This window comes from Amblyomma americanum, chromosome 8 (genome assembly GCF_052857255.1).
Source record: "Amblyomma americanum isolate KBUSLIRL-KWMA chromosome 8, ASM5285725v1, whole genome shotgun sequence".
In the NCBI taxonomy this organism is placed as follows: domain Eukaryota; kingdom Metazoa; phylum Arthropoda; class Arachnida; order Ixodida; family Ixodidae; genus Amblyomma; species Amblyomma americanum.
The window spans coordinates 61,026,745-61,053,637 of record NC_135504.1 but is presented as its reverse complement, the minus strand read 5'-3'; the positions used below and the strand labels follow the sequence as shown (position 1 = coordinate 61,053,637).

The 26,893-nt window shown below is 45.9% G+C and overlaps 1 long non-coding RNA gene across 1 annotated transcript; it reads left to right on the top strand.

Annotated features, from left to right (window-relative positions):
- The first annotated feature begins 14,491 nt into the window (after positions 1–14,491).
- LOC144100376 (uncharacterized) lies at positions 14,492–16,236 on the top strand. Its single transcript, XR_013307635.1, has 3 exons — positions 14,492–14,784; positions 15,548–15,641; positions 16,176–16,236. It is a non-coding gene; the product is annotated as an uncharacterized LOC144100376 (long non-coding RNA).
- The last annotated feature ends 10,657 nt before the right edge of the window (positions 16,237–26,893 follow it).

Genomic DNA, 26,893 nt, shown 5'->3' with positions numbered 1-26,893 from the left:
TAACTGACATGTCCATACTAAATATGCACCGGCCCGGGTATCAGGCATTAGTATTATGTACCAATACTAGCAATCATTACGGCATTTATCCTTCTCTTCTGAACAATGCACCAAGATTGTTTCAAAAAATTTCAGATTGCCTTCAGCTCCTTTGGACAAAAGATATGGGATACCAGCTGGGAAGAAAATTTTCAGGAAACAAACGCAAAGCCCGCTTAAAATCGGTTCTCAAATTTCTCAGTGTACAGTGAGTGCTTCCCTCAAAAGGCTCTTGCCGAAAAAATAAATTTGGCAGCCTAACAAAGAACATTAAAGCCAGTACTCTTCCAGGTCAATTGTCTCTAGATGAGCATCTCTGGCATATTGTGGCCTTTAGTTCACCTCCTAAACACTTGACGATCTTGTACTTCCTCCAGCTGTTGTCCTACGTTTATAGGTACTTTCACGTCATTTTTAAATTGTGGCTGTACTCTCCGGGGTACAACTTCGGAAAACACCTCATGCCGGCACTTTGACCTTCATGATCAGCCAAGGTCGCAGCGGGACCCAGTCGATTTCGCTACTGTCTAACTATGTGTCTAATCAGAGTATATGTCATATGATCCACCATGAGTTTGGACCATTAGTCAATTACGCAGTTAAATCGACGAAATATTGGGCCGAACTAGCGTTAATTAGTTACTTGTAATTAAAACCAAACTTTGTGCTAGATCATCACGTCATACCATTGGAAAGCTTAGACTGAGTGCAAATGCGCTGTGCCAGTTATCGACCCGAATTATTACCGTTAATTAGTTAATTTGAGTTAAAACCAAACATCGCGCTGTACCATCCAGTCATATACCGTTGGAAAGCTTAGGTCAAGTGTAACTCACTGTGCTAACAGACCTAACCTTCTACACCCAGGTTTAACAGAGTGTAACCGTTGCCAGTTTTTTGCTCTTTTTCTCGGAGTGATCCTTAACCAGCTGGTCAATCTTTCATCGTTATCGCATTTCTGCCACAGCACACGTAGTCCGGTTTGCTTATGTCGGTTATTCCAACGCCGAATGCCTTACCTCAATTCCCGGGGTTTATGCGTGCAAGGCGAAAAATAGAGAAGTATATTTTAAAGACCATCCACTAAGGCCTCTCTTGATATGTCGTGATGTAGGATCCCGCCATGGCACTTCAAGAGAGGCCTGTCACACATTTGTATTGAGTGGGAGGCACATTGCTTCTAGAAGACAGAGCTTTCTTCTTATGGTTGCTGCCTCAGGTTCGTAGTTGTTTTCATGCTGTGTGGCTCATGGTGAATCTGAAGCATCTTACTGAAGCATCTTTACTGCCTAACGCACTACCCTGCAACAACTCAAATTTATTATTTTTATTTTATTTTTCGTATAACCTACGATGAGTAACACCAATTCGCTATAAATACCAAGAGTATATGTCAGCATATCAGCGCAGTATCCGTGAAGTCAGCACTGCAGGAGAATGACGTCACCAGCTGTAATGTCCCTCCTTAGGATGCTACCTTTAGACAGACCAAAGTTGGATTGCCCGACTAAGTGGATGTCGACATGTGTCATGCTTATACGCCTGTTGACAACATAGGGATTTCATCCACGATGGCGGGCGTTACTTGACAGAAGATTGTGTAATATCTTAGGTGAAACACTCTGGATATACTAACAAGTTGGTGTTTGTAATAAAAGTAAGATGGCAGTGAGACTGAGCGCCTGTGGGCGCGTGGCATGTCGAGGGACAAAAATGGAATCCAGTTTGGAGCATACACAGCACGCCTTATAGCAACAACAAAGGAGGAAAGGAGAAATAAAATACGCTTCACACACATGCTCTCCCAGTTAAGGTACAGAGTTTCGGCTGACATTTCCTAGTTAAAGGCCTTTCATCACTGCAGGTCAACTCGGCACCTCTACGAAGATAGAACGGTCATTCGAAAACGGATGCCTGGATGTTCGATGGCATGTTGCCGGCTCGCTGTTATGTGCAGGACGTGGCACAACAGCTGACGTGGAACTACAGTAGTACTGGTGTTAGCCAGTTGCTGGTGCAGGGCTCATGTCCTGCAGGCTCCTTTCCACTGGGCGTTCTATCCAATAGCGCGCCCTGCGTGCATGCGTTCGCCTCTCTCATGAGTGGCTGTCTTTCTCGTCGCAACTTTATATCCGAGCTTATTTTTATCCTTTGGGTGTTTCAGCAACATTTGGCCTCCACAAAGAATTCCTAAGCGATAAGAGTTACAAAGTGACTAACGCAGGAAGGACTAAAGGTCGGCATCAATCTATGCTCTAGAGAGGAAGCTAAATCTGATTGGTAGAACAGATGCAGCTGCTAACACCGTAACAGAAATTAGCTTCCTTTTTAATTTGCTTTTTTCATTGCGGTGACGCTTGGCGGGACGCACATGTGAAGTAAATCTACTAGTAAACTTTTATCAGAACTTCGTATAAGAAATACATTAGAAGTAAGGTCGGCAAAGAAATTTGGTGCCTCGAAACATGTTTGAAAGGAAACACGGGTAGTGTTTCAGTCAAGCCTTTAGACTTCAAAATCCTACTTGTTGATGTCTAGCCAGAGAGGTTCAGGCACTCTGCCATTTTGCAGCAGTCGTGTAAAATTTATTGATTCATGTTGTGAGTTGAAAGTGTGCTTTCAACAAAAGTGTCTAGCGTAAATACAATACTGAGCAAAATGTCCCTAGTATAACTGTACCTGATATGCATCCATAACCCCGCTGTATGCTGGAGAGGACGCAGAAATACCAGGTTTCATGGAGTTATGCTGAACAAACCTAAGCATCTACAGCTAATTACCTTCTTCAATAAACTAACGATAGCTTGTATTTTGTTTCGTTACAAAGTTTGCGCTGGCGGTGCGGTTGCCGCTGCTGCCTATCATTCTCTTTACAAAAAGTCCCGTGGAAATGGCGAGCACAGGAGAGTAGCATCCGTCCTATCCTCGTCTTTTCTACTTGGTTCTAAAGCTACATTTTTTGTTTTACAAATGACCAACTGACGCCCATTCTGCATCGCTATTTTTGATACGAGTAATTTGTTAAGCAGCTGAGGTTAGTGGTCTGTTCGCCCACGAACTGTATCACGTTCACGCTCGGATTCACACGGGCAGCTCTTGTCTCCGCTTCCATTTCCGCCACCGGTCACAAGTAAGTATCGGAGCAGCCGCGGACGTCTGTTCAGAAGGAACTTCCGAAAGTCCCCTGAAGATTAAGCTGGCGCCCGGCGCCAACTACGGCGAAGAGCGGCTGCTCAAATCGGCTACAGACGTGTCAAAGGCGGCTAGTCACGTGGACACTGAAGAACAAAGCACCACGTGACGTCCACTTACGTTCAGCGGAACAGCTTTATATCAGCTACTCGTTGTAAAATAAAAAATACATCGAGTGTTTAATACTTTCAAATCAGTGGGAAAGCACGAATTCCTGCTACGCACAAGACTGCGATCAGAGGGCAGTGCCGCGGTATGGAGCGCTCGCACTAGGCCACCTGCGAACAACAGAACAGGCAACGTACGATTTTTCTCGGGGCTGGTAGCCACCGAATTAGGGCTTACCCAGCCAAAAAAAAATAATAGAAAAAACAGAAAAAGACTAGATTGGTAAGAGAATCTTTTTAGCCAAACTGGAAGCTCGATTGTTGAATCCCTCTCTGCAAGACATTTGAGAATCATGTTATTGAAAGTCATAATAGCGCAGCAACCCGCAGATCGGTCGCATGGTACCATGGGTTCATCTCCCATTCCGTTTATTAGGTAATGGTAAAGCACGGTTCAAGTCGGCCGCAGTCTCTTAAGCCATTCCTGAAAAAGTAGCGCTTGTTATTGAACATCCTAACACGCCGCAATTGGCCTCGGCTTAGGTTCAGTCCCAAGAGCGGAGATTCTTCAGCGTCATACTCGATATCGTAGGCAGCGATGCCCAGGGGCAAGACAAGGTTATTCTTCGTAATCTTGGTCGGGCAAGCCTAAAAACAACGGGAAGAACAAACCAAACAATATGGAAAAAAGCTGTCTTGTCACCGCGTGTACATCAGCAAAACAAACATCACCGTAGCTGTGCGAGTTTCGATGGGAGCCTCCGGACACTCCCTGTAATCTAGAGGCCGGAGAGACATTGTGATGCACATTGGCAATCGCGTCGTGCTTTATAGCCCCCTATTTTTGAATAGGCAATTATTTATTGAAGCATGTTACAAATTAATAAATAAATATTTGCGCGTGAAAAGCGGATTCTGGGCAGCAGGCTAGTCGTATACGAGTAATGAAATCAATTAGGACAGAAAACTGGGCTAGTTGGAATGAATTCATATTGAAAACCCAGCGCAAAAAAAACGTGGTTTAGTTGCGCCGTGTTTGTCTTCTAGTCTTTTAGTCCGCGTTTTTTTCCGCTGGTTTTTCGTATAAAAGTGACTAGCTTAATTTCAGCGAGTTGCCTTTAGCACCAATGAAAGCTCTTTAGAACGAAATATTTTCCTTAAGATATTATCCAAATAATTCTAGAGCGGCTAAATCTTTGAAACAAATAGCCACCAAGCGACCTTAAAGTATAAAGAATGGCCGTTGGAAGAGTATGGCCGATTGTTTGTTAGGCGTATGCATCTTCGACACAAGCTAAAGCGATCAGAAAGTTAATTTCTGCTGCCTTATGAAACCCCTCCCGGCCGAAGTCTTTTATAAATTATAGTCTTTTATAAATTATACTGTAAACCTCAAGCTGTAGATAGCTGGTAGTAATTTTTTATAGGTGATTAGTATACTTTGTGACATGAGCAAATGGTGCTATAAACTCTCATACCCAACAATTCTGGACAAAAGCATTTTTGAGCGGGAAGCCATCTATGAACGCAATTTTTTCTTATAATTATAACACAGAATAGAACTGTTACAGCTATCAAATTGAATAAATAGGCGCTAGGTAGGCTTCATAAAGAAGTTTAGTACGGAGAGTATCGAGCATGCGCTAAAGAACGGACGTATCTTAAAAACAGTGAAGAAGAAACTAGGCATAGGTAAAAATCAGGTGCATGCGTTAAGAAAAAGAAGGCAATGTCATTAGCAATATGAATAAGATAGCCAAGACCCGAACCCGAAGAGTTCTAAACGAATCTATACAGTAGCCAATGTAATCGCAAAGTTAATGAGAGAGGCAGTACAGTACATCGATGGGACATGCCGCCAGTATCGAAAGAGGAAGTAAAGAAAGCCTTAGACGTAATGTGAAGTGGGAAAGCAGCAGCTGAGGATAAGGTATTGGCCAGATGTTTAGGAGAATCCCCCATGGTGTAGTAAGTTTGTAATAAGGGAGTAAATCTCGTTGGCATCCACCCGAGCGCAGCCGTACGGCTGCAATGAAAACCTATACAACTTTCTCAGAAACTTCGTAGTTAAATAAAAATTCGTCCTTTTCTGGGGTTCGAACCCGGGACCACCGCTTCACCGGAGCACTCGCTATACCAACTGAGCTAACCTGGACGGCATGCTAATAAAGGACGAGACGATAAGGTAACAAATCTGCTGAAGGACGGAGGGGAGTTTGTGCTACGAAAATTAGCCACCCTTTATACACACTGCCGCGTAACCTCGAGGGTACCAGAATTATACCAATCAATATATCCGCAGATAACCCGACGGCAGTCTTGCATTTTTTCTTAACGTTTTTGCTATCATCAAATGCGTTCCCATTGGCTGTCTATGGCAGTCTTTACTGTTCGGTGCGATCGATGGAAACATTTCAAAAGAAATATTTTTCTACATATCAGAAGAATGGGCCACAACCTTGAATATTTTTATAACAGTTTCTAACAATTCTCTAATTTTCAAAGTTTTTCCGAGAATGTTGAACATGCCACTCGTACTTGATGTAAGCCGCGACCCGTAAGAAAAGTTGACCGTCATAACCACCCAAGACTACGTGCAAGAAGCAAACCCTTTTAAGAATCCAGTATATAGCTTTATTTATTTTAAATGCTTTCATTAATAACAGTTGAGCAAGAAACCACGTATACGGCTATAATTAACTCGTACCTCGCACATGAATATTAGAACTCGCGGTAGGTCAGCTCAGTATGACTTCCGTATTTACTCCCTAACTGCTCCATTGGTCGGGTAGGTGGACTCCCATATTTCTGGAACCTGAAAAAATAAATGTCGGTGGATTTATGCAGAATCAAACCAGAACAAGTTGTGCCAGAACAAAGAGTTTCCAAACGAATTCGCAGGCACAAAAAAGGGCTAAGGACAGAGGCTTACTTAAGGTTGCCTACACGGCCAGTAAGCTCATTATTTTGTGTGTAAGGAGTATTAGTGATAGAAATGCAAGAGACGCTGTTTCCACAGGATGCGTACACTGTTCTTACAATTCATGAAGTATGAAAGGTGGCTTACACATTTTTTAAAATGAAGCCACTGACATCTCATATGGCTTTAAAGGCAGGTGTCAGGCTGCCGAACTGGAATCCATTTTCAAACCATCGCATAGCGCTTTAGCGTCCTGTCACTTTTCTAGGACACCGTCTTCTTCGTTATCTTCCAGCTTTAATTCAACCTTCTAAGCTCACATGGATCGGCACACAGGTATGAGGTGGGCTGGCAAGAGAAAAATTTATAGCATAGATCCCGCATCGTTCTTTAAAAACAATGTTACATGGAAACAAAAAGTTATCGGCTTCGAAGTTGCATGAAACCAACAAAAAAAAGGCAAAGGGTCGAAACAAAAAAAATCGACTTGTTATGGTTCATGTTAAGGTTGTATGGTGTGCTTTATGACAGACCTTCGTCCACTTTTTGATTCAGCAAGGCAAGGACTGCGACAATCTGTAGGGTCGCCTAAGATGTTAGCAAATAACACCTCGTATTCTGAGCTTCGCTTGGTGTCCCTATTGCCAACATTTATGCTTGACAGCCATGCATTCACATTCAAGAGGCGCCAATTTCCCAACCGGAGTGCAGTTTTTCTTTGCATTCTTCACCCCGTTTTGTTCATTCTTATTGTTTTCATTCAGCGCTTCAGTCTTTAAATATGAAGGAATGTGACTTTTTTTCTGCAATGCTGGGACGTGTTTTCAGATTTTATTAACCATAAAATGGTTTTAGGGTCGGTTCTCGGCTATCTGTCAAACGTTCTCTAAGAATGGGTGCTGAACTAGTGCCGCAGCCAACGCCTTCCAATGGTGAAATTTTCGTGCCCGTTGATAACCCACAGAAACCAAATGACTTCAGTCTATGTCATCGTCGAGGCTACTTGTGAGCATGAAATTGAATTCCTTGCAAGAAAGATGAAGCTCAATATAGGAATTGTAATAGCTAGCAGCACGCCAGTTCTCACCGGGTTCTCACCAGTTCTCACAAGGCGCTGTGTTGTCCACGCTTCTCTTTAATATTGTCATGATGCTCCTCCAAGCGTGGCTGGCGGGTGTCGGCGGTGTTCAGCATGCACTGTACGCCGATGACATCACCATCTGGGCTACTACGGGAAACATAGGAGAAATGGAGGAATGCCTGCAAGCAGCTGCGCGCACAGTACACCACTATGCTACGTACTGCGGCCTCCAGTGCTCCCCGTCCAAATCTGAATTTGTGCAAATTCGACATTCTCCGAAATGCAAAATCTCCGTTCAGCTTTCTCTCGCCAGCGGCCTCATCCGTGAATCGCAGGAGCTGCGAATACTCGGTCTCTTCATTAATCAGCATCGCAAGGTAGACACGACCCTTGCCAAACTCCGCAGAGTCGGCGACCAGGTGGGCCGAATGGTTCGCCTCGTTTCCAACAAGCGAGGAGGGTTGCGAAGAAAGGATGCGGTGCGGCTCGCCCATGCCTTCGTAACTAGTCGAGTACTGTACTCGACTCCTTACCTCCGCTTACGGAAACATGACGAAGATTGCTTGGAGGTTGTCCTCCGCAAAATTTTCAAGAGAGCCCTCGATCTCCCGATCTCCACTTCCAATGCGCGATTGCTCGCGTTGGGGATGGTGAACGCCTATAGGGAACTTCGCGAGGCGCATCTCGTTAACCAATACACGCCTCTCGCTCAGACCGTGTCCGGTCGCCGCCTCTTGGACCGGTTACACATCAAACATGACCATCATACAATGGAACGGTTTCGAGTGCCCGAACTGTGGAGACTCGCCCTCTACGTTCGACCACTTCCGACTAAGATGAACAAGGAGGACCATAATGGCCGGCGCCAGGTGCGGGCGGACGCCCTGCACCGCCACTATGGCTCAAAGAAACACGTCTTCTACGTCGACATTGCAGGCCCCTACCACCACTCCAGGGGGAATGGTACACGGCTGCAGTCGTACACGAGGGAAGACAGGTGGACGGCCTCTCGTTCAGGGCGCCCAGCTCAACTCATGCGGAGGAGGTAGCGATCGCCCTCGCAGCCTCCCATCCCGACTCTAAATTCATCCTCACAGACTCTCGCGGAGCCTGTCGTAACTTCGAGTTCGGTTGGATCACTCCACTTGCTCACCAAATTCTTCATCACAGTACTCGCGACTGCGATCCAACTCACCGCTCAATCATATGGATCCCCGGCCACCAAGGCATGCCAGGTAACGAAGCCGCCCATGAGGCAGCCCGCGCACTCACTTACCGGCGTTCTTTGGGAGGACCTTAACCCGGATCAAATCCCTCTTCTTTCTTTTAAAGATATCACAGAGCACTATCGTGCCGAACACTGGCGCTACCCGGTTCCTATGAAGGGACTGGGTAAAGCTGGCGAACGAACTCTCCTTAGGCTGTTTACAAACACCCTGCTGTGCCCGGCGGTTCTCAAGCACTTTGATTATTATTTTGACGACCGGTGTTCATTCTGTGGGGAGGTGGCCGACACCTTTCACATGGTTTGGGCATGCAGAAAAAATCCTTCTCTCCCCCCGTCACCCCCTCCCCTACCCGAGAGGCCTGGGATGCGGCTCTGCTCGGCTGCCAGGAACTATCGGCCCAACAGGCCCTGGTTCGGCGGACCTGCGCAGCGGTCAGGACCAACGGAGTCCCAGAATGAGGGACTCCGCCTTCTATTGTAAGGGGCGATGCCCACTAGGGGCCTCTCCCCGAGCAACTCTCTGTACATATAGCCTAATAAATGCTTTTCACCACCACCACCACCGAAGGCGAGATAATTAATTCATGCATTCAATCATTTGTTCATTAATTATTTAATTCACTCATATATCTTTTATTGACAGGGATGGTCTGAGGCCTAAAGGGGAAGTATAAGGTTTAGGAGGCCGTATTCCGAAACTAAGTCCGGCAGGTCCCTTCACCTTATGCTTGGCGACACTAAGGGGGGCTGTCCAGTGTTCCTATGCCTGAATATAGAGGGCAGAGTTGTAGCGGGCGCGAAGGCTCACGGTGCAGGGCAGGTCTAGATGAGGTGGCATAAATTGGCGTTGCTGTCAGCAAGGCACCTTGGGTCGCCGATCCTGGTTCGGCACCATCGACTCGGGATGTCCAGTGCGCACGCTGTAGGAGCTCGCGCCTTGTGAGCGAGAACCTCAGCCGGGCGAGAGAGGCCATAAGGGACAAGGGGGGGGGGGGGGGTAATGTCGGGGACAAGATGAGTTATGGTCGGCAATTGCGTTGGTTGCAATTTTCCTCTCGTTTAATTGTTGTGCTTACGGCGATTGCGGAGTCACCTCGCAGATGTAGCATCTCGTTCATAATTTTTTATTTTCCTATGAAGAAAAAAAAACGACAAAAAAAGCAGAATCGATAAAAATTAACAGTAAACATATACTGCAAGAAACTCCTGGCAGTAATGATGTCACTAAGAAATCAGGACGCGACCACAGTTAGCACACTAGAAATCTGCAACAGCTGCATTTAGACACCCTCCCACATCTCCGCAGCTGCATTCATTCAGCTGGTCTGCAGTCGTGAAATTGACGAAAACGAGAAGAAGAACGTGGGAGTGTGCGTCGCTTCCTGCCTATAACCTTGAAATGGAAGTAAGTCTTGCCAAAGTACTCGTGCCCGGTGGTCCAATGACTGAAAAATATTTCACAAAAATCTTTTCCGTCACGTAAATGCAAGGAAGGTTTAGATGCGTCATCGCAGTCACCAGAGTGCCGTCCCACGTTTAAATCAGCACTCTATCATAAAGAGTGCTCAATCAACCGGACACATGTATCGCGTGGTCGTACAGTGCAGTTTCTCCAGCGTCCCTGCTCTCTGAGCCCCCTGAATAATGATTTTTTCTGCTTTTGTCTTGCATATTAGTGTGAAGCAATAATGTTTGATAACTACACCAAATGGAACGCTGTAAAACTATTGTAAGTTTCGTTTAATACATTATTTTTTCGCCATACGGCTAAACGTTCGAATTTTATGGCAGGCTTTCTGTTGTGTACATGCTAAGTACTCCGTAGGTGCTCGCAAGTTTTTGTTCAGATATACTTACATAGCAGTGTTTTTTTCCCAAGCGATGCACATAACAGCACCAACCAATGTGGATAGCTAAAGAGCTGTCCGTGAATAATTTGATCTTCTGTGCTTCTGGTACCCCTCGTAGGAACCACGAAAAATTAGCCCCCCCGCCCTCCTGGTGTTCCCCAACGCATGTCAGGACGGAGTTATTGCTCATTATCCTTCACAAAGCGCAGACGCAATCTGCAGAGAAGCTACATAGTTGTCTCGGAAACTTCACTATTGATGAGCAATTCACGGAATCGGACCGGTGGCGACCCGAAACAACCCGGTGCAGTTGCTTAACCCCTACACTAACCCAGAAAAATAGTAGATGGCAGCGCACCCCGATCAAATCGTACGACAGAATTTTTTGTCGCGCATCTGTCGCGCGAAACAATTTTGTGTCGCAAGACAAGCTGTCTTGTCGTGCCTTGTGTCGTGCGACAAGCTTCGTGTCGTGGGTTCTTTCGCGCGACAAAGTTGTTTGTAGTAGGTTCTGCCACACGACAGACATCTTTCTTGCATTTTGTCGTGCGAAGAAGGTCCCTGTGGCAGCATTTGTCGCGCGACAGGTTTCTGTCGCAGGTACTGTCGCGCGACAGTGTGAGCCGTGCCGCGCGACAGAGATTGCGTGCCTCAGCAAAGTTGCCTGCCGTGGGTTCAGTCGCGTGACAGACTTCTATCGCGCCTCTTTTCACGCGACAAAAGTACCTGTCGTGCGGCCTGTCGCGCGACACAACAGCTTGTCGTGGGATATGCCGCGCGACAGATACCTGTCGTGGGATGAGTCGCGTGACAGATACCTGTCGCGGATTGTGCCGCGCGATAGATACCTATCGTGGGATGTGTCATACGACAGATTCCTGGTGAGGGTAATTGTTTTACTGCAGAATTCTAGAAATACTGTCGTGCTGTCGTGTGACAGCGATAGGATCAAATTGACCAAAGATACTTCAAAGCGCGTTCATTGTAGCGAGTCGCGAAGAGAATGCGAGGTGCTCTGGTCTGTTGGTGACGGGCACCGAGTGAAATGAAGTGCTCATTCACATTGGTGAATCGAGTTTTCAACTCGCTTCCCGCGACCTGGCTCTCTCACCGAACGAGAATTGGCTTAGAGGAGAGGCACTGCTCGAGCACTTACCTAATTCCCTTCTTTTCCCACATGACAATGTGACGAAAGTAGTGCACGCTCAAGAGTATAATGCGGCTTTGAAAGCCCAAAAAGCTGTAATGCACAAGCGACGAAGCCAGCGGTGCCTGCGTATCCGCACGCGCTTGCGGTGGTGGCATGTAGCTGCAGCCACGACAGCGCCTGCACACCAATCGGTGTGCGCAAGTCGAATGGCGCTACTGAAAGTCAGTGTCGTCTTGGCTTCTGTGACATGTTCAAGCCATGTAACATAATGTACCGCTAATACTACATGCGCAGAAAAGGCCAAGGACACTTCTATGCGTCGCGGAAAAGAATGTCGTTAATCGTCAACCAGGGAAAATTACTCGCCATAACCATCCGGCTACACAAAGGCAGCATGTGTGTACATGCACGCAGTTCTCTGTATCAATGTTCAAAGCAGCCCCGATATCATTTTTCCGCGTTTCAGTTTCAAGAGCGTCAGCTCTTACTACTTACGTTTGTCAAGGACACGTCTGTCTGCAGGGAAGGTCAAACTGGCCAAGACAGTTACCACACTATATCACATAGCAACAGCGGGCGCGTAGAGCCTCAGTTGTCATAGATACCTTCGATCCGTTTTACATATGCCAGTATAGCGGCTATTGAAGTCGAACCCCAGGGACCCCTATTTGCATCAAATTTGGGGGCCGCCCGTTTGACGCATAATGATCGAAGTGGTGTCATTTGACTTGTCATGTTCCTGAGGATAAAATAAATATTTAGATGAAGCCCAAAATATTGGTGGGATTCGCACCGACGACCTTTCGCCCCCAAACCATGCATTCCGGTGACTTCCAGACAGCCATAAGGCCTAGTCGTTTGTCGCAGAGGGTTCCGGATGCGGTCAAACAATTCGTCTTGTTGTAATGCACACGTTTATAAAATTCGTTAACTGATATATAAGGAGGAAACATACCGGATATAGCGAAGGTGGCTGTAAATCGCAATAGTAGTGCAAAATCATTGAAGTAGATGACGCTGCTTGTATCTTAGAACGAATGTTTCCGAAACGAAACGCCCTCAGATGTATGTATTTTGTGTTCTCCACGTTTGCTGAGCACCCCGAAATAGCACCCCGATCTAAACACTTGAAGCTCTCGTAGCTAACGCTCTTAAGTCCAACTCTGATGCAGTGTTGGCGGAGAATTTTTTTTAACGGCAGTTACGTGGTGCTTATCATAAAATAGCAAAAAAATACTTTACGATGTCGTTCATTGCCTTCACTAAAAATTTCATGACGGTGACACGCAAATGTCGCTAAATATAGACAACAGCTTATGCAGCCGAAGGTGAAATGCAGCGGCCGGCGAGTTTGAACTGATTTGATTCTCGGTCGAAATGAGAATAAAGTCTTGGGGCTGATGTCAACCGCGCGCTTTAAAGAATTTCGCCTGCTTTGACACAGTCTAGCTACTGTGCACCCGCGCTCGGTCCTCTAAACTACTCTGGTCCCAGTGTGACTGTGTGCTATGACAATCTGAGCGAAAAGGAAGATGTCTGGGGGTTTTGATGTGCACCACGGCCATACAGTTGAGCAACATGATAACGTACGGGCGCGGCATGCCCGCCTGAATACCGGCCGCCAGCGTCAGAAAAATGCGACAGTAATGTTTGTTCAAGTCCATACTAAGCCGCCGGATGGAGTATCGTTTGCCAATATCGAGTCGTTGGTAGAAGCGATAACAGGAATACAAACAAATGTCTCCCCACGGCGCCTTAAATTGCTGCTGCTCAATCGCGGCTCCCCTGGCCTCAGCTGGCTCCGCTCCTGAAAGTGTCGCGGAAACCGAGCATATCTTTGTTTTACTATGAGACGAGGTTCACAGTAAAACGATGACGAGAGCAGCACCTCAGCGCTAGCCAGTTTCGAAGTGCACTCAGCTGCTGCATCGATGCGAAACCGGCTAGGCTTAGCGACGACTAGGGCAGCCAGGGGGTAGGTAGCGCGTAGTTCATTGCCCGGCGCACCCGCGGGCGGCGTCGCTCCCGAAAGCTCGCCTCGCTCACTCCCGCTGGCTCACTGATTGGCTCAACAGCTTGCGACCTTCACTCGGAAGGCTGGAAAATCGAGAAGCGAGCGACTGGCGCTGCGACTGAGCGATACTTTATGCCCACGCTTGCACTACTGGTGAACAACATTTAACGCACATATGCTTGGGTTATCGGCTGCTTTGCGGCGAGTCTTAGTTAAGATCGTCCGCGACACCATTGTCACCGTCCGTGACGCACAGGCTGAGAACTTCAATTCCAGTACGTGCCGAAACAACTCGTATTTTTCGTAACGATACGAGCTCGAAAACACGCCTGCTTCGATGCGCTAGTGGGCTCTTGCTTGTTAAACTACACGCGATCAGGATGCGGCGAGTGCTAGCCACTGTTGCATATTAGCTAAAGTGAGACGCAAGTATCGACGTAGTTTCGTAACGCAGTTGATATCAAAGCACTCCGCTTGTACTGGTCACCGATTAAGCTGTTAAGTTTCATGATCTCCGGTGAGCGTGCCAGTGTCGCACAAATTAATGCATCGCAGCTACTCTCCATCGTGCCAATTGCGTTCAACTTATCCACGATATTCGCCAGCTTGAGATACGGCGCTTTTCTTCGCTGTTTTTGTCGCAACTTAGTGATTTTATCTGGCATCAAACGAAATTGCATTCTGTCAACACCGTCGTCTGCTAGGCATCCGGGTCACTTCAGGGGATCACAGGATCGCAGCTTCTACAAACGACATGCCAGAAAAAGTAACTGAAAGCGCTTTGGTATTCTTAAATAATCTAAAAATAATTTAAAATAAATGCAGTGTATTTGTTGTGAAGATAATATAAGTATTCATGGTTTAAAAAAAAAACAAATCTTTTTGTCGGTTGTAATTTTTCACTGACACGAAAGCGCAGCCGTCGGCGCCATTGCAGCGCAACCGACACGTCGTGTTTTGTATTATTTGCCTCTTTGAGGCATTGCTTGAGTACTTGTACGGCGGACACGTGTGAAGAACTCATTCAATAGGAAGGTGAGCAAGAGTGTGTTTTGGAAGCCAACGACCAGGATTTCGGCCTGTCAACATTGGCGAGTTTCAACGGGTAAGCCATGAAGAAAGAGTGCTGCGATGTCTTTTCATCTGTTAGGGGAACGAAGACTCCTGCGCCGTTTTACTAAGCCTGGATGAATCGCATGGCCGGTGAGTCCCGCTCTGCGTTTCTTTGCTAATGATCTGTATTCACACGCGCTATTTGTATGCGGCTATATAGGGATGTGAGTGGCGGCAGTCCGCCTGCGGTTGCCGCAGCTATAATGCGGCGCCAAAAAAGCAGGGCCTATATCCTGCATGACAAGTGTTGTTCTCATTGTCTTTATGTGCATTTATTACTCGCGTGCCGTGGTAAATAAAAATGGCACCAGATATCACAACAGAGTTACGCTTTCGCTTGCTAGCGCTTCGACACTCGGTGCAAAAGCATGGATTTGCACTGCGTAGAAGACGGATGAGCGAGAAGTGCCGCGCGGCGGAGCGCTCACGCTAGGCCAGCTGCGATCAGACACCGCACTATTTTGCTCAGGGTTAGTACTCATCGGATTAGTGCTTGTGCCTTAATATGCGTCATACTAAATTTTGAGACAGTGATCACATGCGAAAGGCTAGTTCATATTCATCGCCTTGTCATTTGTAAACTTGTCTGTGCTTCCCCAGTGGAACAGGATTTAAGGCAGTGTTATGTCAAAGTTAGATCAATCTTGCGTGTCCTGAGCTGTAAACGTTGATGCTTCCTCTCCTTCTGAGCACTGCGAGCTGTCGTATATGCGACTGCACAATTATTTAGGATTTCTACCTTTTTGCTATATCCCTCGCTTTTGTGGCCCGCATTCAAGTCGTTCGCCATTGTCGATGGCTTTTTTTGTTACTTATTTTGCTTTGTTATTTATTCTTGGTTGCGTGCCATCAGCTGTGGTGCCGGCGATTCTCCGAGCTCGGAACTCTTCCCAGGCACGGGATCCTACCCACAGACCTCCCTTCGCCGCACTCACGAGTGTTCTTTGGTATTTTTTTGTTTCTCTTGCCTTTACTTGCATTGCCAGTCGACAAATTTCTGCAGCTTTTAATTGTATGCAGATTTGTTAAATGCGCTAGCAATTTTTCTATGATGCCAAGCTGTGCTGTGAGATATCAAGCTTCTTGCTAGTGAAGGCATGCTTTTTTCCATTCTCTCTTCTCATTTAACCAAGGCAGACTGGTTGCAACTTTCAATTTAATACTTAGACATTGTTGCAAGGCACCATGATAGGAATTAATGAAAACCTACACATCCTATATTCAAATTGGTGTGCGGTATTTCAGCCAGCTCATCTTTCAGTGTGGTTATAACAGTCATTGTGACTCTTCTCAAAGAATGTATGTGGGTGCATTACATAAACTCTGTTCATATGTTTTGTCATGGGCTAGCTCATTGGTTTTTTATTTACTTATATTACGTCTAAGTTTAGTTTTTAAAGCAGTAGACGATTTCCTCTCTTGTCATTCATGACATGGCTACAGCCACTGACAGCTGTTGCTCTGGATGTATTTATTTGCAGTTGCCAGCGGCCAGCATCTATTGGGCCATGCGTGCTGCCTTCCTTCGGCTGTGTCATCCCTCCTGATCCGTTCATGGTAGTTATTCTTTTTCAGTGATGCATATCTTAGCTGCCTATTTAGAAAAATATTTTCAATATAGGCTTGCAGCTAGGTTTAGAAATGCATGAAACTCTACATGCACTTCACAGCAGTACCTCAGCTTATAATTACCGGAACTGTAGACTTGTACAAAATATAGTCGCTGATGTAGCTCTTGACGCAGCTGCTGTTAACATAAACGTGCTTTGACATTGCACACCTGTTGCCTGGTATGCATATGTGTCCTCGAAAAGGACCTATATGTTCATTTATCCCTTTAAAAACATTGTGCTCTACAATGATGGTTTACTAGTATTTCTGACACAGAGACCAAATTGTCAGTCAGTAATGTAACATTGCACGATGACACCAATCCTTGTATGGTATAGCATCCTTGCAATGCACTGGGCAAGCTGCTGTCAGCACAGATTTATTGCTGGTTTATTGTCATAGCATATGGTTATACTGCACAGTTTGTACCTCTACCTTCTTAAAGCTGTATACTTGAAAAATATAAAATTAGTTGAAGGAAAATTCAAGGAAATGTAACAGTAACTGTCTCACATTTTGGTGGACACTTGAACCGTGATATAAGGGAGGGATATAGAAGGGAAGTAATGAAGAGCTGCCCTAGCGGAGGGCTGATGCCCATGTTAGATGCTCCTCTTTAGTTAAACATATCTCGCAATTAACGCATTTGGTGCAAAACAAACATGGGACTTGCACGCTCACAAGCACCCTCATGTCAGTAAAACAAAGTGCCAATGTTGCCGTACTTTAGAGCTTTGCTCCTAAAAGCGCAGCTGACTGCTGCTCAAAGTTGAGAGCAAAAATATGTCTACTTTTCCTCATGTGCAGTCTGCGGTGCTGGTGCCATTTGCAATGGTGATTGACATTGAGTTGCATGATGCTCAGTCTGTTCCTGGAGCTAGTGATTTTGTCTGTCGTGTGAATGTGCTGTTAAACTTAGTGCAGAAGAATGGTTCTCTAGTTCATTTTAGGTAACTGTCTCCTGTGCCACTTGCTACCACCTTTTTTCCTCAAATTTCCTAATCTCATTTAGCCACCTGATTGCCACCCATTCATGCTTTCACCTACTCTTGGAATCCTCCCAGTGTTTTAGTGTGGTATTGCTTATATCTTCTCTGCATTACACATGCACTGCACTTCCTCTTTTTTTGATTTAGTCAAGATATCTCTGTTCCTGTTTCTTGCATAAGCATAAGAGGCGACTCAAGTGCACCATCTGGGCTTGTGATTCAATGTGTAAGGTGCTTCGTTTTTGGGTAAAACCTGGTTTCTTCCTACTGTTGCACCAAAAAAGATTCTTAAAGATCAGGTTCAACCCAATTTCTGTGCAAATGTGCCTGTAAGAAAGTGTGGTTTGAAGGTGCACAATTGCGAAGAACTGCTGGAGTGTAGTGGATGTCACATAATTCTTCTGACAGATCTTTTAAACAATTCTGGTTATTTTATTTCTCTTTTAATGTTTATTGTTTGTTGGTTGCTTATAATTTTTGGATAAACTGAAAACTACATGTACTGACTGGTATTTCATTCCAATAATTATACCCATTATTATGAAGCTGTGTTGGAAGGTAGGTGTGCATTTAGTATGCATGCTTTGAATTTCAGTGATTGTTTCTGCAATGCAAAATGGAGGACAGGTCTCTGCTGTGCGAGTTTTTTGCAGTGGAGTGAAAGTAGCTGGAGAAGCATTTGCTACTGTGTCACCCAGCCAAAAGTTCTCCCATGGACCACTGAGCTTCTGAATACCTATGGCTTAAAGCTCGAAGCTCTGGGTGCCCTTTCCGAGGTTTTCTGCATTAACGAGTGCAAGCCCAAGGGCTCAGAGCTAACAAGCATTTGAAACCATAGAGCTATACAGAGTAGTACTGGGGCCGTGCAGCAAGTCAGTGTGAATTAGGTCGCGATAAACATGGTTTACTGTAGAAAGATAGTGTGAAAAAATAGTTGCGCTCACAGAAACCGCTGTTTCTTTCTTAGTCGGTCATTGAAACAAAGCAATGCATGTAAAACTTTATATCTCACTGATCCCTCAATTTTTTTTCCAGCTAAAGACCAAGAGTTGCATGGAAGTTGTGCAAGCCACCAAGTTGCGTGTGATTTTTGTCAGGGACCTGGAGCAGGCTGGGAAATTAGTGGATGGCCAGTGGTATTCACTAAGGCAAGCTTTTTCTGTAAGTACAGTTTTTGGCATGGCATTGCTTAGGAACGCATGCACTAATCTGACTACTCTATGCCCACCCATGCTTCAAGAATAATGAAGTACATGAAAAAATTGATTGCCGAAAAAAAATTCCCGCTTCTGTTATGTTTTTTCAGGAAAGTATTTGCCATTTAAAGGGCTGTGAAAACCTTAAAAATTATTATGTGCTTGTTGTGGCTTTTTTTTTCAAATTTCTTCCACGTCTATGTTGGCCTGACCTTGTAGCTTGTCTGCATGAGATTGGCTGCTACCTACAGTTTGCTTTTTTGTTGCTCCTTTATTGCCTGTCACAATCTTTACTTTGCGTGGCAGTGTCATGCAGTTTGGGAAGTAATCTGATCTTATTTCTGCATTGGCCTGTAGTGCAAGCTTTTGCATCTGGGGCAGGTTCATGGTGTCTTTTTGTTTGCTGTAACTGCAGTTTGGCCATGAGGGTTAGAGGCTTAGTCCTTTTTTTTATTTTGATGCAGTGTCATATACTTCATGCATAAATTAATGAAGTAAGCACTATATTTTGTAATAAATGAACATTCATTATAGCTGTGGCCATTATAAGTGCACTTGACTCTAAAATGGCTTTCTTTCGGCATTCAGTATTACATCTTAAAACCAGCCGGAAGACACAAAACAGGAGAAGAGATGAGCACAAGATTAGGCTGGTCTAACAACTGAAATTTTATTGAAGGAAAGTGGCAAAAGAAGACCTGCAAAGAGATTCAAGCACGCAAGACCCCAAAGCAGTGAGAGGGCAAAAAATAACCGAAAGGCACTGACGTACTAGTAAACCATCTAAAAAACTAATTCCTTACAGTGAAGGTTCACCGACGGTTTAGCCAGGCACTTGTTTTTAGCCTTACTGATGTAGTAAGCCTCAACTATATCCGGACAAATTTATCACTTCCCTAAACCACTGATGTGCCGCAGAAATCAGGCATGCAAAGAGAAAGGTCGTCCTCCGATTGCATTCACGAGATTGAACGTGCAGTGTCAGGTGAAAATTCGCCTTCCTCTCTATACAGTGAAAGTGCTCTCAGCCAGGCGCACATTCAGATATCTGCTTGTCTGCCCATAGTAGTTTCAGCTACGAGGCTGTGGAATGCAAAAAACCGGTTTACTTTTCCAAGTGGTGAACATTTTTTATCTGCCACTGTGCATAGCGGACGATTACCCGTAGTTGTATCAAGCCTAGTTTGAACGAAGAAGCAAAGGGCTCCTACCTTACTTTTAGCGGTCAAGACAACAGCAACATCATACTTTGGTGCAACTTTCTTGGGATGGTGCGAAATGGCGTGAAGGTAAGGTATAGAGCCCGTCTTTTTGTGCTGCTCAACTACGTCAGCATCATGTGAACGGTGTTCCGTTCCCTCGAGAGAGTAAAAACACACACTGACAGGTGCGCAAGATGGGCAAGTGGGAACCCAGGTGCCATTGGCTTGGAAACCTGCTCTGAGAATGCATTCTAAACACTGTGATGGCATGACTTCTATAAAGCAGCCGTGATGCATGTGATTGCCAACCTGTCCTTCACCAGCCTCGAGTGGTTCAACTCGTAGCTGAGGCTTCCTGATCTTGGGCTTGGCGCCAACATATGTGGTCGTCCGCAAAGCGCAGGTCTAAGTCAAGAAGCTACAAACGGTTATTCTTAGTGAAATTCAGACCTAAAAGATAGGCTTTGACCACATGCCTAAAGATTTCTAAAACGCCTTGTGCCAACTTACCTGAGCCCTCCTTTTGCAAAAAAATTAGGTAGCTATCAACACAACGAAATGCTGCTATGCCGAGGCCTTCCAAACAGGGCTTTGATGCGGTATCGACTCTGGACAGAAGAATGTCGCGGAGGAACAGTGCAACCTGGAACCCTTTGCATATGCCTGATTTCTGATGTAAATACCGCCTTGCCAACTCAAAAAAGTGGAGTTCTGTGGAGTTCTAGTTTCTTGTGGACAGCAACCTGGGCAGGTGCTCTGCAGTGAGCATCGACATGGAGGGCCTGCACTATTCATTGTCACATGATAGACCTCTGAGGTATGTGCAAACTGCATCAGGGTGAACAATGAACATGCTCTTACAGATGATTGCGTGATATCGGTTGCTGGCTTCTTGGGGCTGTTGTCCTTTTACTGCAAATCCGCATTTTTCAGTTGGCAGGGCGGTATTTACACGCAGGTCGTACCTTTGCTCAGCAACATTTTTTTGTCTAAAGTCAAGAAGGCATTAGAGCCCTGTTTGGAAGACCTTGGCATAGTAGCATTTTGTTATGTTCATGACTAATTTTTCTGGACATAGAAGGCTCAGATAAGTGGGCACAAGATGTTTTAGGAGTCTTTAAGGCATGCGGTCAAGGCCTGTCTTTTACATCAGAATTGTCTAAGCAGAACCGTTAGCAGTTTCTTGATGCAGACTTGCGCTTTGTGGACGAATATGCTTGTCGGGGCTACAGCTAAAGATCGGGGAAGGCTCTTTTTAGCTACGAGTCGGACCACTCGTTGTTGGGGAAGGATGGTGAAGAGGTGTATTTGTCGCTGGTTAAGGTCAGTAAAGATAGAAACACTTGATGGGTGTGCAATCATGTGCATGACATCAGCTTTAGATAAGTCATGCCATAACTGCTGAGGACGCATTCTTGTAGCAGGTTTCCAAGCAGCTGGGTTCCCACTTGCCCATCTCAACAACCTGTCATAGTATGTTTTCACTCGCTTGAGGGTAAGGAGCACATACTCCGATGATGCTGATACACCTTACCTCCACAGTATTTCACAGTCTCAAGAAAGTCGCGGGAAAGCGTAATGCTGCTGTTGTCTTAACAGCGAAGTGCAAGACAGGAGGCCTTTGCGCCGCCATTAAAAAGGCTTGATAAAACTGGGTACTTGTCCACAATGGACAGTGTCACAAAAAAAGGTTCACCACTTGCAAAAGTAATGGAGTTTATTGCGTTCCACTGCCTTATGGCTGCAACTAATATGGGCAGACAGGCAGATATTTGAATTTGCACTTGACTGAGCACTTTCACTCTATAGGGGGAAGGCAAATTCTAATCTGGCACTGTATGCTCAATCTTGTGAATGCAAATCTGAGGATGACATGTCTCTTTGCACGCCTAATTTCTACGACACATCAGTGGTTTATGGAAGGGATAAATCTGTCGGTAGATAATTGAGGCTTACTACATCGGTAAGGCTAACGACACATGTGGCTAAGCCATCGGAAAACCTTCACCGTAAGGAATTTGCTTTTTTAGATGATTCATTGGTATGCCAGTGACCTTTGATTGCACTTCGCCCTTTCACTGCTTTGGGTTATTGTGCGCTTGTATCTCTTCGCGGGTCTCCTTTTGCGGCTTTCCTTCAATGATGCCGCCGCAGTGGCTCAGTGGTTATGGCGCTCGGCTGCTGTCCCAAAAGACGCAGGTTCGATCCTGGCCGCACCAGTCAAATTTCAATGGAGGCGAAATTTTAGAGGCCCGTGTACTGTGCGTTGTCAGTGCAGGCTAATGAACCCCAGGTGGTCGAAATTTCTGGAGCCCTCCACTACGGCATCCCTCATAGCCCGAGTCACTTTGGGACGTTAAACCCTCACAAATCAAATAATCAAAATCTTCAATTAGATTTTTGTTAGTCCCGCCTCTTGAGCTCATGTCTTCTTGTGTCTTCTGGCTGGTTTTAAGGTGAGTCAGTATCAACTCGGCCAGTCATAAGCCTTGTTCAGTATTACATTTTGAATAAAGTGAGAAGTTCACTAGGCTATGCTGCCGGGGATCGTGTCCGCAGCAGTTGTGGGCAACTCAGAAGAGATAGCGTCATACGATTGGTTGTGTAATTGGCAGAGGATGATGTGAGGATGCTGCTCGAAAAGAAAATTTCATAATCGGATAATTATTTACAGCCAAAAATGTCCAAAAAGTGGCTGGGCGAGAGAAAAAGTGCCGCGAAATTTGAAAACGCTGAAAGTAGGTGGAGCTACAGCGTAGTGCCAAGTTTGAAAAACTGGAAGTATGGACAAAGCCAAAGCTTGGCGCCAAGTTTGAAAACTCGAAATGAGCAATCACGTGACCAGTGATAAGTGTCCTATACTTAACCAGGAGATAGGAAAAAGAATGATAAATTAGAGGCAATTAGGTAATTATTGAGAAGCGAAAGGCAATGAACGCGTGATTAGACTGGGCGGGTATTCAGTGAGTGGGCTGGAACGATCCGTGGAGGGAAATTTGAAAACTCGAAATCGTTGCTGGGATGAAATGAGGGTAAAATAAGAGTTAATTAATAACCAATCAAGTCAACAAGAAAACAACCATGGCGCCAAATTTGAAAGGCGACCAGTGCCGAGGAAGCATCAATGCTTTCACATTTTTTTGCGCAGGTAGCAGCGGTGATCTCTATTTTTTGTTTTTTTCAGCCAAGACAAAAACCATTTTTCTTGGATCATGGGCGATGTATCTAGGAACCTGCGGCCAGGACAACGCTGGACAGCATGCATCAGCAAGCTCGAAAAAAAACCACGTAACAGTAAATAAATATTGATTATTTTCATTTCAATTCTAGTGGTTTTGTGCACGAATTACTCTGGAATGCACAAAGCTTGTGTTAATTGACAGGCGACCATTAACAAGCTGTGCATTTTTGTGCATAGCCTACTCCAGAACACAAATCCTGTGTTAATTGACAGGTGACAGTAACGACTGTTACACAGTGTACGAGCACTACACAAGACACACTACAGAAGACAAGGCAAACTACAGAAGACAAGACAGACTACAGAAGACAAGACAGACTACAGAAGTCAAGACAGACTACAGAAGACAGGACTACATAAGACAAGACAGACTACAGAAGAAAAGACAGACTACACAAGACATGCCCAAAATACGACAAGACTACAGACTACAGAAATTTTCTGTCTTAGAATCCTGTAGTGCGTTTTTACTGGGGACAACATGACAGGCAGCGGCGTTAATCTCAATTTACCTGTATTGCAAATAAATAATGATTTAATTCGAATAAAATCGTTTGTGCGCTAACTGTTTAACAAAGGGTTTGTACCGTGCCTTGTTCCTTGTTCCGGCGAGAGCAATCTGTATGCAGCTACGTTAGCGGATGGGGGGGGGAGTGGAGCTTTCACTCTAAAACTTGTAGCAACAGAGTTCGCATCTTAACCAGCTTTCATTGATATCGCGTATAGCGCGTGCCACATTAAGGAAATTATTTTGTTTTCACTCATTTTATACCATGTTCCCTTTCGCGCGCACTTCAAAAGAGAGCCTTTAAACTTGAACAGTTTTAAACAGTTATAATAGCGACACGTGTACGAATTCACTTCTCGTGGGAGAATGTCAACTGGCAATGGGGTTCTCGCCTAAATCTTCAATAACTTAAACCTTCCACTGCTCCTTTCTTGCCTTCACGTACCCCGTTCTTTCCCTCCGTAGTTTTCACGTCTTACAAGACGTGAAATTTTTTAATACAACACTAGGTGGCCTTAATTTTCCAATGGAGTTACTATCGGCCAGCCTGCACTGGTTACAGAGAACGTAGTAGTTTAATTGACCACGAGAAAAGCTAGCTTGCGCTGAAATGGCAGCCACCTATAAAAAGCCTCTCGACAGCATTTGAACGCAGCGGTCCCGGGAACACCTGTGACAATAAGCCAAACCACACGTATTACAGACGTCGCAGATTTTTCTCGTTATGTTCAAAAACATTACCCACCCCCTTCCCAATCGCCTGGTAACACCGGTGCGCCCGTTGTACCGCCTAGTTTGTTATATATCATCTTATACTAAATTTTCGGAGTCAGCTTTTTCAAATCACCCTAGCCGCGCGTCATCGCAAGTGAACGGCGGTACACTTCTGCCTGTGGCATTTCGCTGCCCCGCTACACTTGAGACGAAAGTCAGTCCGTGCAGTCGAGATTGTCGCCCGGACGACTGCCACAAAGAAGATATAAGACCGTGCTCTGAAGGGGCGGAAAAGGCAGTTCATGATGCGACCGGTGGTGGTGGTGGTGAAAAACCTTTATTGAATGAAAGAGGTGATGCTCTTCAGAGCCCCGCTATGGGTGGAGTCATTATTCCGGGACCCCATTGGTCGAAGCCGCCAGCTTAGCCCCCTTGACCAAAGCCTCTTGGGCCTGAAGGTCCGAACAGCCAAGCAGGAACGCCTCCCATTCCTCTCTATTAGGGTTGGGGCGGGGGGAGAGAGCTGAGTTGCGCTAGCAAGCCCAAACCATGTGGTAGGTGTCAGCAACCTCCCCACAGTGTTTGCACCTTCCAGTGAACGTGGGATCGAAGTGTTTTAGTACTGCCGGGCACAGCATTGTGTTCGTGAATAATCGGAGTAGAACGCGCTTGTTTGCTTTCCTCAGTCCATTTGCAGGGGCCGGGTAGAGGCGATGCCCATCCTTATAATAAAAAAGTTGTGATAGCTTTGAAGGAAAGTAAGCAGCTATCTTCAGGTTCCAGGTGCTCAGGAGCCAATGGGAACGCCCGGTGAATGAGTGCTCGGGCCGCCGCGTCTGCAGCTTCGTTTCCTGCTAGGCCCTGATGGTCCCGAGTCCAAACCAGGCAAGCAGCTCTCCTGGAGACCCCTGACTTTCCTGAACCCTATTCCAGCCACTCGACTATGCAGCGCCTGCGGACTGGTGCGGAAGAGGACGGCTTTGCTGCCCTGCATGCAGGTGCTGTGCTGCTACGAACAGTGCAGCCAGGACGGCTCGAACGAGTGTCCTCTGGACGGCAACCACTACGAAAAGAGGACGTCGGTCTTTTGGAATGCACTGCTGACGACCTGCTGAAAAGAGAGGTAAACAACAATGGGCTTCTTTTTGTTGCTTGCCGTTGGCGCCTTGCGATATGCCGCACAGTGTTTCCCGCATGCCTGCATGCACATTTCACAGGCGTTGGAAGACAGAATAAAAGTGTATCGCAAAGAGCCCTGTAAAATATTCCGATTGTTGCGTAGCCTGTTTATCAGCCTAATGATACGCTGGGCACGAATGGTGTCCGTAAACTAAAGCCCTCGCTGTGGCTGAAAGGTTATGGCGCTGCGTTGCAGACCCGAGCGACGCGGGTTCAATCCCAGCCGCCGCAGTCGAATTTCGAAGGAGGGAAGGGGAATTATAGAAACCTGTGTACACTGCTATGTCAGTGCGCGTTAAATAATCCCAGGTAATCGAATTTCCCGGAGTCCTGCACTCCTGCGTGAATCATTGCCTGAGTCGCTTTGGGACGTGAAACCCCCATAAACCATAAATGTAAACAGTGAGGCCGCCCGCAGCTTAAAACTTCGTAATCCGAGGCATCCTATATACAGTATCTCAGATGGAAAATTATATATGCCCCTATGCTAACTGCAGGCCCGTACAAAGCTGCTCTGAGAGATATGTTGCGCGTAAGAGGCCTGGTAAGAGAGAGACTTCTGGTGAGAGACTTCTCCTCAGTATTCAGTGCTTACGAGTGGGGGAGATGTTATGCATGGTGCATTGGTGAGCTCCGAAAGAAACCCAGTAGTATCGAACTTTTAGACGTAAACTCGGATATCTCGATAATCATTTAAGCGTGAAACTCCGGTTTTGGGTGAGGCGGCACCTCGTACGTTAAGCTCAGAGATGGTGCTAGCGTGCTGAAAGAATGGTTGTAATTTGTCAATAAGATGTCTACAAGCCAAAGCTCGCATCGCCTACTCTTTCTACTCACGCAAGACAGACCATACCGAGCATTCAGAGAATCATCCCCTTTTTACCAGTTCACCTCTCCACGGCGAGAAGAAATGTTACTCAATAGATTTTCTATTACTTTATCCATGTTTCCAACGTAACGAGATAGCCGAAAGCGTAGCCTTAGTTATCTCGCACAGCTGGCTGCGTTTAGCCTTTCCCTTGTTGGCATGTGATTAAATTTAGTGCGGAGCCTTCAGTTGCAGTCGCGTGCGGCCGATGTCTTCCTGCGTCTACCTTCGCCCGATTTGCAAAGCAGCGAATCTTGCTTTTGTTGTACTGAAAAAACAGCTCTTGCATGCAAAGTTCTCATGCCATTCTACCGCGGATGTCTGAGGCCCCCGCTATGAAGTCGTCCTGCAGCGCCTAGGTGCACCCTGGAATGCTGTGCAGCAGCGAAGCCAAAGCTATCAGGGGCAGGCCGTCGTATCTTTTGCTGAACAATACAGTGTGACCTCCCACCTGTTGCCGGGCTGCTCGGTGATAAGCTGCGCGCCTTTCTCGAACAGGGTTCATCAGTTCACAGTACCAGTCTCATACTTTCCAACACTTGCGATGAGTAGTGAGACAAACAGTTTTTAATCTGTTTTACACCATTTTTTCGCTAATGATTTTCCTAAGACACACTGAGCAAGGTGCACGATACTGATTCACTATACTCATGAAATTGAAAAAGTGATTGTCTTCAGAAATGTTTGTCAG